Here is a 16,564-nt window from a genome sequence, read left to right as displayed (position 1 = left end):
TGGATGGGTGGGTGGATGGATGGATGGATGAATAGGTGGGTGGGTGAATGGATGGATGGGTGGGTGGGTGGGCCAAATAGATGCATAGAAAACAAATCATTTGTCTACATACAGATGGATATTTTAAGTGGCATAAAAAAGTCAACACATTTAATAAATCTGTGTAAAAGGGAATTTTGGCTCTATCAGTCCCTAGATTATCACTAGGCTATCACATGGGCTGCACGGGGCAAGGGGCATTGTTGTCTGGGAGTTGTACAATGCCGTAGCCCTGATAGACATATGCCTTCACCTTTCTGAGCTCCCATTTCATTATCTGTAAAATGAAGTCAACCTACCTTCCTTGCCAAATCTTCCTGAAGATTAAATGGGGCCGTGTACATGAAGTATTTAGCATAGAACCCAACACATAGTAATATTGTAATTATTGTCAAAGTAATACTATGAGTATGGACACAAATTCTAACTTTCCAGATTAGGTTAAGGGGCTAATTTCCTCCATTGCCATGATACCAGAACAGAATGGTGGCCAGCTATCATTACTGAACATTAGATGAGTCCTGAGCAAAATGGGGGAAATGCACAACTGAACATGAAAACTTCATGGACTTCATGTTTTCTGGAGTCAGGAGGCTGAGTGAACCCCTGAAACTATTGCCCAGAGATAATCTTTAAACCTTACACCAAAAATTTCCCCGGAAGTCTTTGTGCTAAAAGCACGGTGAGAAAACTAGAACGTGCCTGGCTATCAGAAAGAATAGAGCTTGGGGTCTTAAAGGCTTTCCTTCAATCAAGCAGCCATCTAAATGAGGAGTCAACTAAGTTCACAAGGAAGAAGCACACTAGCCTATGTGATCAAAGATTACAAATAATATCATTCAAATCTAAAGGTGGGAATAGTGTCCGAGCTTAAAATGTGAACATCTGGTTTGTGGAAGGCCATGGAGGACAGTGGAAGTCCAAAATCCATTTGCAGGGTCCACACATGATTTAAACCTCCAGTGAATCCTCTATGATCATAGTTGAGGGATATGAACAGACTGTTATCAAACCGAGAGTGTGGTAAAGTCGATTATGGCTGATGTAGTTAGATCAAAATGTAATATCTTATCATTTGATCTCCCTTTTGATCCATTTAGTATTATCATTATTACTCGGGATTTAATACATATATCATATCCTTCCACAGTTCAATCACACCAAACAGAATCATACAATTGCTACCGTTTAAAAGCTGTTTCAATAAAAAAATAAATAAATAAGTGAAGGGGAAATACACATGGATTACAGCCCTAGTGAATCTCCTGGGACCATGGACCGAGATGTGACTAGCCTTGCTCACATACAGAAAGCATTGGAGAGTGGATTGCTGCAGATGCAATTGGGTTAAAATTTGACACCCTATCATTTGACCTCCCCTATGATCCGTTTAAATCTGCTCTAGTTTTTATTATTTTCTGCTTTCTTTTCTATCGAGGTTTTTATCTGTTTTACTTTTTTATTCTTGCTAGGGATTTTTGTTTGAGTGTTTGTTTTTTAATGTTTTTCTGTATATGAAATCTAGGATGGATACATCTATAGAGACAGTAACTGGATGAATGGTTCCTTGGGGGTATGGAAGGGGTGGTTGAGGGGATGTGGGGAGCTAATAACAAAGAGAGCCAAAATGAAGACAATTTTCTAAGGCTGATTGTCATGGTAATTGTACAACTCTCTTGATGTGACCGAACTATTGAATTGTATGTTATATGAATTATATGCCAATAAAACTTGGGGGGAAGCAAAGTAACAATAATTTTTAAAATTTTTAATAAAACAAAGTCACAAGGAAAAAAACCCTGAACAATAGCTTAGTCAATAAAAAATGTCTCCCTGAGCATTGTGCTCTTTCAAGTTCTATCTAGATGTGTTGCAATTGACAACAGTAACTGGAAATGTTAGCTTGGAGACGTAGGGGGCAATGAGTTCGTATGAGTGGAAGAGAGACAATTCAAAAAAGGAGGGTACAAATGGTTGCACAACTCAAAGAATGAATCAGTGGCATGGATTTGTACACATAAAGTTTGTTGAACTGGTGAATGGTTTTTGCTGTGTATAGTCTCAACGATAACGTTATTTGTTCAATTACATTTTAAAAGAGTAGGATAATGTGATAGTTAGGTTTAGGTGCCAACATGGTACCTGTAAGAAGATATGGGTGAAATTTAGACTGTAAATCAGGTCACAGCTTGATAATCTCCTTTGGAGTTGCCGCCAAGATAAATGGGTCTCTGGAAGTGGGCCACTCTCTCTCTCTCTTTGCCTTCACCTTCCTGCTGGCAAGCCACACCGAGATCTGTACAAGCCGTAGAGAAGCATCCACAGCCATTGGATCCACAAGACTTTGCACCCACCGGCCTGTCAGCTTCCTGCATCATTGCATGTGGCTTTGTGAGTGTGGAAAGGAATTTGTATTCTAGATTTGGACTTATGGGCTCGTTACAGTCTTATGGACTTGAGTTGGACTGGGCTGGGATGTTTTCCTTATATACAATTACGTCTTGATCTAGATATGAGGATCTCTGGATTTGTTTCTATAGTCAACCTGGCCTAACACAGATAATATACAACAGAATCCCAAAAGCTATCTCCTTAGATAAAACTTAGAACTTTCAAAAAGTCACCTATTTATAGTAGAAACGTATATGCATTACTATAATTGTCTGTTACTCCTATAACTGAAATACCTCAAGCGAATGGCTTTAACAATGAGACATGTATTTCTTGCAGGTTAGGAAGTTAGAAGTCTGACGACAGTGCTCCAACCCCAGCAGATGCCTGTCTACGTCAGCTCTAGTCCTGAGGGAAAGTCCTCGTCTCTTCAGCCTCTGTTCCCAGTCCTTGGAGAGCTCCACGTGGCTTGCCATCACTCACCCCCTTTCCCTGCTTGCTAGCTTACTTGTGTAACGTCTCTCATGTCTCCAAAGAGATGATACACCCTACCCTAATCCAATTTCATTAACAAAACAAAGACAACCCATTCCCTGGTGGGATGACAGCCACCAGCACAGCGCTAGGATTTACAACACATATTCTGGGAGGGGCACAATGCAATCCATCCTATGCATGTTACACGGACATAGACAGTTGAGCTGCTAGTGAGGACTGCAAACTCTCCAACAAGTACCAGGATGCATTCGCAGCTTTCACACCTGCACTGCTGGTCTGGAGGCCCATGGGAACACCTTCAGGGAGTGGGGTCGGCCTGTGTTGTGGATCTGGCCTCCGGGCAGGCCAGCTTTTCTGTGACCTGACATACAGACCGCTCTCAACTACTTTAAGTGAGACAAGACTTAGCATAACCCGGATTTTATATAAAGCGTTCACAAACAACAGCAGCAAAGTCAAGAGACTGGGAAAGGGAATTCTGTTCGTGCAGCATCTTAGGCACCTCCGCTTGATTCATAACTTCTGCTTCCCGTCGAGGAAATGGAAGCTAACTTTCTTTTTGTAGTGAAGAGAGACGTTGGTCTCATTTTTTAAACGGTTGCATTTTAGAAGCCTGTGACAAAAGGGGTGGAGCCTCTCGTTGGCACATTTAGGATTCGTCACAAATTGACCAGATCAAGAATTCCGGATCAAGCGGTTCAGCCTTAACCAGCAGATCACGAGAAATATGGCGGAGACCCACAAAACCCTCCTACACTGCATATGGTAGCCAGGATAAAAACCCAAAAAGATGGCCATTTGGGGGTGGGGGTGGAATCTAATAAAGATGCTTGGATTCAAAAAAGTACCTGCTCCTCAAATTCATTCTTCAGAATAGCCCATCAGCACGTACAAAACTGAAAGTGGTGAGACATTTGATAAGGATCCGGCCACTGAAGTCGCCACGAGGACTTCCGACAGAGGAGGCCACGGCTGACACGTGCCTCAAGACCACCGCTGGTGCAATGGGATCGAAAACCTAGGGAGCAGGAAGGAATTTACTCCTGAGGCTAGAGCACCCTCAGGTTTTTAGAAATGTAAATCATTTTTATTTAAAGTTGGTGATAGGTGTTTCATTCAAATACATTTCAAATAACCATGCCAAAAAACTTCCCAACTCACTGCCATTGAACCCATTTCGGTTCACAGCCACCCTATAGGACAGTGTAGAAGGTTTCCTGTGGGTGTCTGAGAGTGAAAGTCTTTATGGAAATAAAAACCTACTCTTTCTCATTGGAGTGGCTGGTGGTTTTGAACTGCTGGCCTTGTGGTTAAACAGCCTAACTCATAACCCCACTACGCTACCCTCTAGGGCTTGTGGAACTTTCCACAAAGCATCTATTAAATGTTCATGACCCATCAACATAGGTATAAACTCAGCCATCACCCAGGATGGCATGCAGATAGAAGGGGAGGGGCAAGCGATAGTGACACCAGGGGCAGGGGGGTGGGCAATAAGTCCTGTTTGCACTGTTGTCAAGCAGAAACCCACTAACTCACTTCACAATCGAACATTAGCTATGAGTCAGAATCTACTCGGCCGTAGGTTTGGTCTGGTTTGGGTTGGGTTGGGTTGACTTAGACCAACATAGGGCTTTCCTGGATGGCATCTGTTTCTAAATATCCATCCACCCCTGAGCTTAGGGGCTTAAAATAACAAGAATTTACTTGTGTTCCTGACTCGGCGCTTTGGCCAAGTATTTCCAATCCTGCTGGTTTTCCATGGGCTCCCGCTGCTGCTATAAGCTGCCTGGAGGTCCGTTGAGCTGGAAGATCCAAATGGCTGCCTCCCATGTCTGGAGGTGCTAGATGCTGTCTGGTGGCCTCAGTTCTCCATGTCTCCTGTCACCCTCTGGCAAGGCAGACCAACTTCCTCACATGGTTGTCCAAGGGCAAAGCCCCAGGAGGATGAAAGAGGAAAGTACAATGCTTCCTGAGGCTCGGGCCAAAGAACTTGTCCATCAATTCTGCCATATTCTATTGGCCAAAGCAAGTCACCAGGCCAAGAAGAGGGGACGGAGACTTCACCTCACGCTGGGACAAGTGGCAAACTCCCACTGCACAGGGGGCCTGGAGAAACTGTAGCCACTGTCTTTGAAAATGATCTGTCACCGGCCTTCAAAGTCAGGGGCTGACTGAGCTGGGCTTCTGTGCAGGATTTCATTGTTTTTATTTTTTTTAAGTCCAGGCTTTCAAAGGAAATGCTTAAAAACCATTGGTAAAAAACACAGTCTAAAAGGGGCCAAAAAAGATGTAGCTTGATTAAAATGTAACACCTTCTCCTTAGACCCATTTGACCCATTTTGAATTTGTTTCCGTTTTTAACATTTTCTGCTTTTTTTCCCCAAACCATTTTATTGGGAGTTAATCCAGATGTCATACCATCCCATAGTTCAATCAAAGCAAGCAGTGTGTACAATTGCTACCAAAATCCGTTTCAGGACATTTTCTGCCTTCCTTCATGAGCTCCTTGATATCAGCTTCCCCTGCCCCTCCTGTCCCACCGTGCCCCCAAGAAACCCTTATTCTAGTCATTGTCCCTACACAGTCACCAGTCCTGGGTTTCAGATAGCGGGAAAATGTGACAGAGAATCAAGAAGGCTACCAACAGTGACAGATACAACCGGAATCAAGCTCCACCTGAAAACCGCACAGAAAATATGAACCGCCAGATCAGACTCAGAGTGCATCAGAAGGGGGTCAAGTGACAAGGTTTTAACCATTCAGGTCGGATTCACCATGTTCAGCTGTTAAATCTCCCCTCCAATCCTGTCTGCTTTTTCCTTGATTGAGGTTTTACTCACTTTTATTTTGTCATTGGTGGTTTTGTTTTTTTGCCTTTTTTGGTGTGTTTTTCTGGATGGGAAATTCAGGATAGCCAAATCTATAGAAGCAGTAACTGAACTAATAATTTCCTAGGGGTCTGCAGGGGAGGCTGGGAAGCCAACAACGATGAATACAAGAAAGAAGAACATGTTCCCAAATTGATTGCGGTGATACAACTCTTCTTACTATGATTAAACTATTGACTTTTATGGCATGTGAATGATGTGCCAATAAAACTATATTTTAAAGGGGCCAAAACAAACAGACAAACAAAACCACGACAAAGGAAATCATTGTTCACTTTGTTTTTAACCTAAAGCGAAGTCTTCCTAGTGGGAAAACCGGGCTCTTTCTTTCCAAGCAACAGGAGTTCTGAAGAAGCAAGGTTATTTCACTGAGAGGTAGTGGCGGTCAGATGAGGGCGTGACCAGTGAAGACAATGGGGCGGTCAGTCCTCCCAGGGGCAGGCTCCCGAGACTGGTTCTCCACGGGCAGACGATGACAGAATGTAGAATATCCCCTTTGGACACAGGCCAGTCTATCCGATAAGAGAAAGCGAGACCGAAGTACAGCAAGGTGAGACTGTGTCTGCAGGGCAGTGGGCTGCGGATGGCACCGCAGAAGCAGTTGCTGAGAGAAGCAGCAGCTGCCCTGATACAGCAATGCCCTTCACCCAAGGGACAAAGAGGCGTCTGAAAAATGACCCTCCACCACTCTCCCTACCCTCTGCTGGACAGCAGGCAGGGAAAACGAAGAGATGGCCTTCGCCAAACCAGCCAGATCGCATTAATATAATAACTGGGCATTAAGGATATGAGGAAGGACCTGAATGCCTGACGACTAGGAAAAGTACACAAAGGAAAAAAGAAGAAACAAATAAGATGAGATTCACATGATGCCCAAACCGTCCCTTTTCAGCCCCTTCAGTGTGGACAGGTGGACAGAGTCACATTTGTATGTGTGCATTTATAATTGGTTTCATTTTATTCCATTAGCAAATGGGTTAATAGTGCATCCGTATTGTGACAACATTCTCTAGCAAATGTCCTAATTTGAAGCCCTAACTAGCTTCCATTATTTCCAAACTGTCCAAATCTGCCTAGACCCCCAAGGACCATCTGGAATGGGACTTAAGCCCAGGCAAGATGGGACTGCCCTTCATGAGACCTGTCTATGCCCCTCCCTGAGAGAGAGAGAGAGAGAGAGAGAGAGAGAGAGAAGGTGTGGGGGTACACAGAGGACACCCTGGGAAACATAATTTCCTAGTCAGACGGTTACTTTCATGATTCTGGCTTCCTTACAATGGAATGTGTTCAGAAAACTGCAAAGGAGATTTTTCTGGGGCCTTGGCTGTTGAAAATTAGCGGAAGCACACATGTATTTAAGTATGCATTGAGGTACACGTGCCGATGCAGGACTTTCGTCTGAGAAGCAGCAAATAGCACTACCCTCCTCGGTGTTAGCTTCAAACTATTTCTGCTCAGGGGAGTGGGGGGCTTTTGTACAAAATCAAGAATGTCAAAATCCAGAGGAAATGCCAATAAAATGAAGCCACTCACATTGATTTATCACCATGGCTCGCTTGCTTCAGTCGCTTGTCTCTGTGTTGGGGGTGGGGTTGGAGGGGAGTCACCTAGGATCCCCAGACTACTAGAACAGCTGATGTGGATTTTAAAATCCAGTCATCAAGTGCCACCAAGTGGATGTTCTTATCAACTACACCAGGAACGCAGCAAGAGTGGCCCTAGACGCCGAAGCCTCCAATCGGCTGTTTTATGGACAGAGGTGACCTGGCTTATCCATCATTTTATACAGAATTGAATCAGCTGGGCATCTTGGGAAAAGAATTCTATAAATGCTAAAAATGGCTCTGCACAAATAGGCCCCTGGCTTGCTGACAACTGAACGCAGCTTAGGGGCTGCCTGTGGCCATGCTAGCCCTTACATGGACTAAAAGGTTCCCAGGATACTGACCTGCAGCCGCTCACAGGGAGACGGGGAGGGAGCATCCCCCTAGAGGCCCTCTGGAAAAGCACCCTGTCCACTTAATTGTGTCCTTATTCCACTATCTGGGCTGATTATACTGAATTACTTGGCACCTCGGTTCAGCCTGTCAGTTAGATTCTAGAAATTAAGTTTGTTGAAGGGTTTGCTCTTTCTATTAAAATATTCATACCACGCCTAACAACCTGATAAAACCTGGCTAAAAGCCGTGCTGGTATCCCCAACAGGGAGTGCCATTTTTAATGAACCCACAAGCATCATAAATAAAAAATAGCTCATCTTAATAAAGAATTGATAGAGCAGCTCTGGCCCCAGATCGGTGTCTGGGGGAAGCTACACACTGCCTGGGGAGCCCGGTGGCCCCCAGCCAAGCAGCCAACTCCCAACAAAGACAGAGCCTAGGAACTTCCTGCTTATCTTTCCAAAGAGAGCTGCACTTAGGAGGGTGTCAGTACAGGTGGAAGGTAGAGGGCGGGGAGGTTCCTTGAAAAGTGTGTGAGAAAGGCAGGAAAGGAGGAAAGAGCATGGGTGACGATAACAGTAACAGCAAACAGATTCTAGCATTTTCCGTGAGCCAGGTGTGTTAGTCCGGGTAGACTAGAGAAATAAATCCATGGACACTGATATGTGTATAAGAAAGAACTTGATATAAAAGACCAATTGTATATTAAGGAAACATCCCAGCCCAGTCCAGATCAAGTCCTTAAGTCTGATATTAGCTCATATGTCCAATATCAATCTATAAAGTTCTCTTCAGACTCACGAAACACATGCAATGGCGCCGAATGCAGGAAGATCACAGGCCAATGGGTGGAAAGACTTGTGGATCCAGTGGTGGTAGAGGCATCTCAGCACTAGGCAGGTGTCTCCATGTGACTCCTTCAGCTCCCAGGCTCCAGTGTAGCTCCAGGTGTCTTGTCCACAGAAATGTTTCACAGAGTGTGAGTGTGTGTCAGCCTCCAATGAGCTATTTATCGCCTTAGCCCCTCCAAATGAGGTCATCAAGCAGTGACATGCTTGACAGGCTAAACCCCACCCCTTCACTCCTAAGTCTCAAATTGACCACAGGTTATATAACTACCACACCAGGCATCACCCACCCAACAACCTGACAAAAGGATGTAGCACCCTTTCACAAAAATGAGGTTCATAGAAGTCACAAAGGCAGAAGGTGGGAGGAGCGTTAGGAAGTCCCTAGCCTCTAAAGCAGTGGTTCTCAACTGGTGGGTCGTGACCCCTTTGGAGGTAGAATGACCCTTTCACAGGGGTCACCTAAGACCATCGAAAAATACATATTTCCCATGGTCTTAGGAACCGAGACACCGCTCCTCTATCCGTCTTCAGGAGGGTCCGCTCACATGCAGATACGCCCACCTATGTGTATCTGGCATGAATACTGTTACGCCATGTTTCAAGACAAAATTTCATTGATTTGTCATTAGAAATAAATATTTCACAATATATAATTACACATTGTTCTTGTGATTAATCACTATGTTTTAATTATGTTCAATTTGTAACAATGAAAATACATTCTGAATATCAGATATTTACATGACAATAACAGTAGCAAAATTACAGTGATGAAGTAATAACGAAAATAATCTTATGGTTGGGGGTCACCAGCACACGAGGCTTTATTGAAGCTTTAGAAACACTGCATAAACTTCTTAACTCCTTCACCTAGTTACTTGGGGACAAAGGGAGGGCATGTCCTCAGGAACCACAGCATTCACTGGCCCTGGTGATGAGCCAGCTCCCTGATGGGAGTCTGATAAGCACACTGTTTCCCAACCAACACCCCCTCCGTAGAAGATTCCCCAACACCCTGGTCCATATCGTGGCCTCATTCCTTCCAGACCAGCCAAATTCACTGGGTGGAGTTGATTCTGCCTCCAGAGACCCTGTAGGATGGGGTAGAACTGCCCCTGTGGGTCTCTGAGACTGTCACTTTCTATGGGATTAGAAAACCTTCTCTTTCTCCCTCGGGGCCGGTGGTTTCAAACTGCTGACCTTGCGGTCAGCAGCCCAACATGTAACCACTGCAGCACCAAGTTCATCTATGTAAGTTGTAAGCTCCACAAAATAAGTGGAATAGATGCTCACATTGTCTTTAGAATCAAGGCAAACTTGCTCTACAATTCCTCATGGTGTGGTGACCCCCAACCACAAAATTATTTTGTTGCTACTTCATAATTGTAATTTTGCTACTGTTAAGGATCATAATGTAAATATCTGATAGGTATAAGATGTATTTACATTGTTACAAATTGAACATAATTAAAGCATAGTGATTAATCACAAAAACAATATGTCACTATATATTGTGAAATATTTATTTCTAACGACAAATCAATGAAATTTTGTCTTGAAGCATGGTGTAGCATGGGTAACAGTCTTCACGCAGGGTACTTGTAAGTAGGTGTATCTGCATGTGGGCGGACTCGCCTGGAGGCGGATAGAGGAGCGCTGTCTCAGTTCCTAAAACCATGGGAAATACGTGTTTTCCGATGGTCTTAGATGACCCCTGTGAAAAGGTCATTCAACCCCCAAAAGGGTCGCGACCCACCGGTTGAGAACAGCTGCTCTAGAGTATGCTGCTGCCACTGGGGGACTGTGTGAACTAGACAAGTTATCTCCCCTCTCTGAACCTGTGGAGAGCAAGAGGTTTCTCTTTCTATACAGCCTTTTTGGCCATAGGTTTATACTGCTGCCAAGATGATTTGATAGGCCATAAGACAGGTTACTAGGCAAAGTAGGTGCCCATGGCCAGCCATGAAGTTCGGTCAGTTCATGGAGTAGGCTTATAAAAGAGCCCAACCCACAGAGGTTGAGAAGGCCCTCACTGCCATTAAGAAAAAGAACATGGGACAGAAGCCATCCTTTGGACTCTAAGTCCCTATGCTAAGAACCTCCTAGGCCCAGGAGAGAAAGCTATTAATAGTGAAAAGTGAGGCATTGTGTAGTGACCTGAGAAGGCAGATGGCTACCAAAGGCTTGAAAGAGCGAGTGCCCCCAGGTAGGAGCTTCATTGTTGAACAGGGTGCCTCTGGGCAACTAACAGGGGATCTAATAAAGCTACAGCACCTGCCTGAACAAGGCAGATTTGAGGTGGGAGTGGGGCCCAGCAGCATAGGTCAGGCCAACATGTGGGGCCTGGCTATGGACCTGACTGATACAAAGCAGGGAGCTGTCCTAATTGGAAGCTGTCCTGTTGACAAACATATCTCCCGAATTATTCCTGCTAACTTCCAAGTTGTTCCTGACCCAGATGGGACCTGATACTTCCACCATATACTGCGTAACTGTGAGGATGATCTGCGAGTTCCGGTGGCCATTGCACAGAATTTTAGAATGTTAGGGAAGTACAGAATACTACGAGGGAATAGCTGGTGTCAGAATTGGTAAAGAGCGGCTGTGTGTCTGCCCTCCACCTCATAGCAATCAGCATTGAGCTTATGATGTTGATTGTCATCTCTTACCCCCCCAAGTTATGCAACTTCTGATGCTATTATAGTATAAACTGCATTAAAGAGGGATGACTGTTGTGCTCGGCTGGGTTTTCTAGAGAAGTAAAACCAGTGATATTTAGCTACAAGTAAAGACATTTAGCTCAAGAGGGTGGCCCACAGCCTCAGAGAGGGCAAACTGTTGGGTCAGGAGCAAAGCTAGAGGCTTCTCCCATTGCCCACATTTGCCGGAGGTGGGCTGGTAGAGGCTGAGTTGAAGAAGCTCAAGGTCAGCAGGGGACATTGGCAGGCTGCCAGCCCAGGTCCCAAGAAACCAAACACAGAATGCAGGCCGGCAGGAAGAAGAAGAGAGAGCCAGGTCTCCACGGTGTCTAGTTACAGTTGTGAAGGAGGCCCCACCAAGGAGACTTCCTCGGGCTGAGACCTGATTAAGGGGTTACATTCCACCCTAATCTGCACGGGTTCCTTGAGATTACCAGGATAGGCCTCCCTGCCAAACTGCTGAAAATTCTAGCCCAGCCAAGTTGACACAAAACCTAACTCTCACAACAGTCTTAACTGTTGATACGTATGTATTTAAAGCTGCTAATTACATCTGTCATCACCAAGCTGTGGTCAGAAGAAAATGGCATTTTATTAGTACTCGCTGTATAAGTACTTGTCGTGTTACCTGCGCATGGTGGGCTGCAGATAAAAGCGTCTCTCCCACTGGTACCCCGAACTACTCAGATCTATTCTTCACTCTCTCCAGCCACCTATACTACCCAACACCTTGCCAAGGGCTCAGATACAAACCCTGTTCTTCTAGGGCCCCACTGGCATCACCGGATCACAATGCAGGTTCCTTTCATGACCTTGTCCTTGGGGTGAGTGAGAGGCATGCAGGGGAAGGAGAGGTCAAGAAACACAAGTCACAACCATCCCAGGCTCCCTCTATCCTGGGGCTTTCCCAGGGGAGGTGGGTCATCGTTATCCTTGTGCCCCCTGCTGGAGAGATTTGCGTCACTTCCTTCTAAACTTCCCTTCCAAGGGGTAGGGGCAGGAGAGAGAGAGGGAGGGAGGGAGGCCTCGCCTGAAGTGGGGTCAGAAGAGAGGAGAAGGGGCCTTGGAGCCGGCAGAAGTCACATGGCTTCAAGGAAAGCAGCCTGGACAGACCAACCTCCCTTTCTCAATCTTTCTGCTTACCTGTTTCGCTTAATTATTAGCGCTAGAGAGGTACCAATTGCTAGTATTCTAGCAGGCCAGATGCCACAAACCCAGGCCAGATGCCAGGGTTCAAACCTGGAGCAAGTTGTCTAACCTTTCCATGACTCCGTTTTCTCACCTGGGAAACCGAGGAAGTGAGTCATCCCACCTGGTAAAGTGGTCAGGTGTTGGAACTGACTTGATGGCAACGAACAACAACAGAGCCGTGACCAGAAAAACTAAAGCAAGCCATCAGAAGAGGCTGGGAGCCCGGAGGTCAGCAAGGTGAAACTCCAGCCTCTCAGAGGGAGAAAGAGGAGGTGTAGAATCTCCCACCATCGAGAGCCACAGTCTCAGAAACCCACAGGGGCAGCTCGACCGTCCTGTGAGCCGGGATCGGTCTGATGGCTGCGAGTTTGGAGTAAGGCTGACTTGTAGGAAGAAGAACCGAGTCTGGGCGGGGGTAGGGTTCGCTTGGAGAAGGCAGAGGTCCCTGGGGACAGAAAGGATGACAACGTGAGACTGGAGGGCATCCAAGCCGGATACCAACCTGCACCGTCTGGAAAAGCCACCCCTCGTCTAACTGGTCTTGGGCGTGTGCCCATCTCATACACGTTTCCAGACATTCACAAGCAAAGCAGCTATCACCCAGGCCCTTTCCCCTGGCTCACCCCAGACACTGGGGAAATACGGAATGAGAACGGCAAAGGCAGGAGTCAACTACGAATTCTACCCAAACCACACAACTCAGCCTTACTCAGCAGTGACTTCCCAAACCTGACTGCGCCTCAGAGTCCCCCCGGGAGCTTCTGACAGATATTGTGATCCCATACACCCGGGAGATGTCCCAGAGTCCTGTGCATGTCAACGCTCCCTCCGTGATCCTGGAAGGCAACCCATCTCAAAACACGTAGTACAGCGGTAAGAACAATATCAGTCCTATTTGGGGGTAAAAATCTGTGCAAAAAGAATATATAGAAACTGCTTAAGAGTGTGATTGTGCTCTCTTGTGTAGCAACAAGGCAGTTTTTTTAAGGATCAAAATATTTCGTGTCTCCGCAAACCATCCAATTCTCAGTTTTGAATCTGGTGGCCCACGAGACTCTAAGAGGGAAAGAAGTCTTGTGATTGCCGGCAGCAGCCCCCTCATCGTACACATAGACAAGGGGCCCCAGTAATGAAGGCCAACCTGCCCGGCTCACCCAGCTGGCCAACCAGGAGGATTCGAACACGGGCGGTGTCCTCACAGCCAGTCCTCACTCTATAGTATATCACGTAGGCATTCAGCACCAACAGTTTACAGTGGAGGGCTTTGGTTGCAGTATGTCCAATCTCAGCAGATAGGGAGGAATGACACTGCATCTACTGCTCCATCTGTGGGATGTTAGGCCCAGTCTAGCAAGAAGGAACCTGCAGGTCAAAAGGCCATAACCTACATAGTACAGGTGACATGTTCCCAGCAAACAGAAACAATTAAAAACAATGTTGCCGGATGTGGGCCTGGGTAGAAGCCTTTTGAGAGAATACGAACAGTTCCAGGCCCAAGCTTACCGGAAGCACAGAACCAGACCAGGTGGCCATCCTTCAGTTCTGACCCAGGGCTGCTCATGTGCATCAAAGCGGGCGGAACCGTGCCTCATGGCATTTTCAGTGGCTGTGAGCTTTCTAGAGCAACTGCCAGGCCTTTCTTGTGAGCTACCTCTGGCTGGATTTGAACTGCCCTCATTTCATGGAGTAGCTTTTTGTATCACTCAGGGACTCCAAACCATTTACCCACCGTTAATGACACAGAAGCAGCCAGGGGACCTCCCTCGAGCTCTTGCTGCCCCTGTAAGCATCTGATCACCGTCCAAGCTGATGTTAACGGGCACACAGCTTTTCCAAAGCTGCCATGTAACACTGAGTCCCCTTTCTCTCCACTCGAATGGAACAGAACGTGGGATGTCGGCTCTCAAGGCATGTGTGTGTCATGGACATCGTCGGTGCCAACGCTGCCACAGCTCGGCCGGCTTTCTGGACACTAAACCCCAAACCCAGATGTGCCCCATGCATGCTCACTTCAGGACACCGGTGACTGCTAAGGGGTTGATACAGAGGAGCAAGGAGAATCCACTAACCAGAAGAGAACACACACACACACACACACACACACACACACGCACACGCACACACGCACACACGCACACACACAAAGCCCCACTCATTACCATCGAGTCAATTCGAGTCAATTCATAGAGATCCCATAAGACAAGGTAGAACTGCTCCTGTGAGTTTCCGAAACAAACTTCACGAGAGCAGAAAGTCTCAACTTTCTCCTGGGGTGCAGGCTGGGGGTTTCTAACTGCTGACCTTTCAGAACAAAGCCCAGTGTATCGCCACTATGCCACCAGGGTTCCACTCCAGAAAGAGAGCAGAGTTTAAATTTAAATGTCTCCCAAAGACTTTCTTAGTGTAGGAGTGACAGCATGGAACAATAGAAAAGGCCAAGGCTTAACTCAAAAGGGGAAAGTGTGTGTTGCCAGTTCCACCTCTCATCCGCTTTGAGAGCTCAGTGAAATCCAGCAGCTGCTCTGATTCTCAGTTTCCAGCTATGTAAAATGGAAACAGCAGTTGCCTTTAGCTGTACTGTAGGTTAAGCATCAAGCTGCTAACTTCAAGGTCAGTGGTTCAAACCCAGCAGCGACTCCCAGGGAGAAAGATGAGGCTGTCCCCATAAACATGTCCCATCAAGGAAAGTCTGAGGAGCAGTTCTACAGTCTCTTATGTGGAGTTGCTATGAGTCAGAGGTGACTCTGGGGCAGTGGGTGGGTTTTCTTAGCTTCCATAGGTGACACCCCACTTGTTTTGGCCATCTCATCAGGAATTGCCTATCACTAAAAAGGAGATGATGTTTGGTAAAGTAGAGGCTCAATAAAAATGAGGGAAGCCCTCAATGACAGGGGCTGAGACAACAGTCACAGAAGTGGGCTGAAATATATCCGTGATTATGAAGACAGTCCACAACTGCGCACCACGCCAGGCTTGTCTTAGTAAGGTTGCCATGGGTCTGAGCCAAATGGACAGCAACTAACAACAGAACACTTGCCTTTCGGTTGTGCCTACATTTATAAGGAGCCAAAAACATCCAAAAAACCCTCCCTGTCATCGAGTCACTTCTGACTCATGGCGGCCCTATTGAACAGGGCAGGACTGCGCCTGTGGGTTTCCAAGACTGTCACTCTTTACAGGAGCAGAGAGCCTCCTCTTTCTTCCTCAGAGAGGCTGGTGGTTTCAAACCGCTGACTCTGCCATTAGAAGTCTAATGCATAACCACTACACCACATGCTCAATTCTGTACTGTATACATGAAGATTCGAATTATTACTGTAATGTCTATGATTTGGATGGGGAAATGATAATTACCCTCTCCCCCCACCAAAAAAAAATTCCACAAGAAAATAAAAATTCCAAACCTAGACCCATTGCGGTTGAGATGAACGGACGGACAGAGGAGAACAGGCCCACGGACATTCTGAGGCTGTAACCTTCACCTGCGGAGACTGCCATCGCTTTCTCTCCGGCACAGCTGGCAGGTTCCAACAGCCACACTTTTGGTTAGCACCCGAGTGCTTAACCACAGTGCCACCAGGGCTCCTTATAATATCATTACTTTTTATTAGTTAAAGAAGACCTGCTTCTGCTGTGCCAGCCTGCTCATTGAAAAGGAAGCAGTTCAAACACACCAGCTGCTTCGTGGGAGGAAGATGAGGCTGCGTGTTCCCATTAAGATGGATAGTCTCTTACACTCTCCATCGGGTTGTTAGAGGAGTCTACATAGACTCGATGGCCGTGGGTTCGGTGTTTTGAGATTTGAGTAGTTTTAAGAAATGCTCTCAATTTACTCCACCCTGAAACTATAAAGTAGATGTTATTTTTCCATTAGACAAGAGGGGAAAAGGTATACTCTGAGAGATCTCATCATTTGTACCAGACCCCAGAGCTGGCACGCAGCAGAGGCTGCCGACAGTCCAGCCCGTCCTCTGCACCGGACAGACAGCCTTCCTTGGTTTTGTAACAGCCAAAGGGGGGGTAACGATCCACTACAAAGCTCACAATGACAGTGGTAGTGGCAC

Source organism: Echinops telfairi, unplaced genomic scaffold, assembly GCF_000313985.2.
Source record: "Echinops telfairi isolate 266 unplaced genomic scaffold, ASM31398v2 ScPeMD7_60;HRSCAF=208, whole genome shotgun sequence".
NCBI classification, from domain to species: domain Eukaryota; kingdom Metazoa; phylum Chordata; class Mammalia; order Afrosoricida; family Tenrecidae; genus Echinops; species Echinops telfairi.
This window is presented reverse-complemented; position numbering follows the sequence as displayed.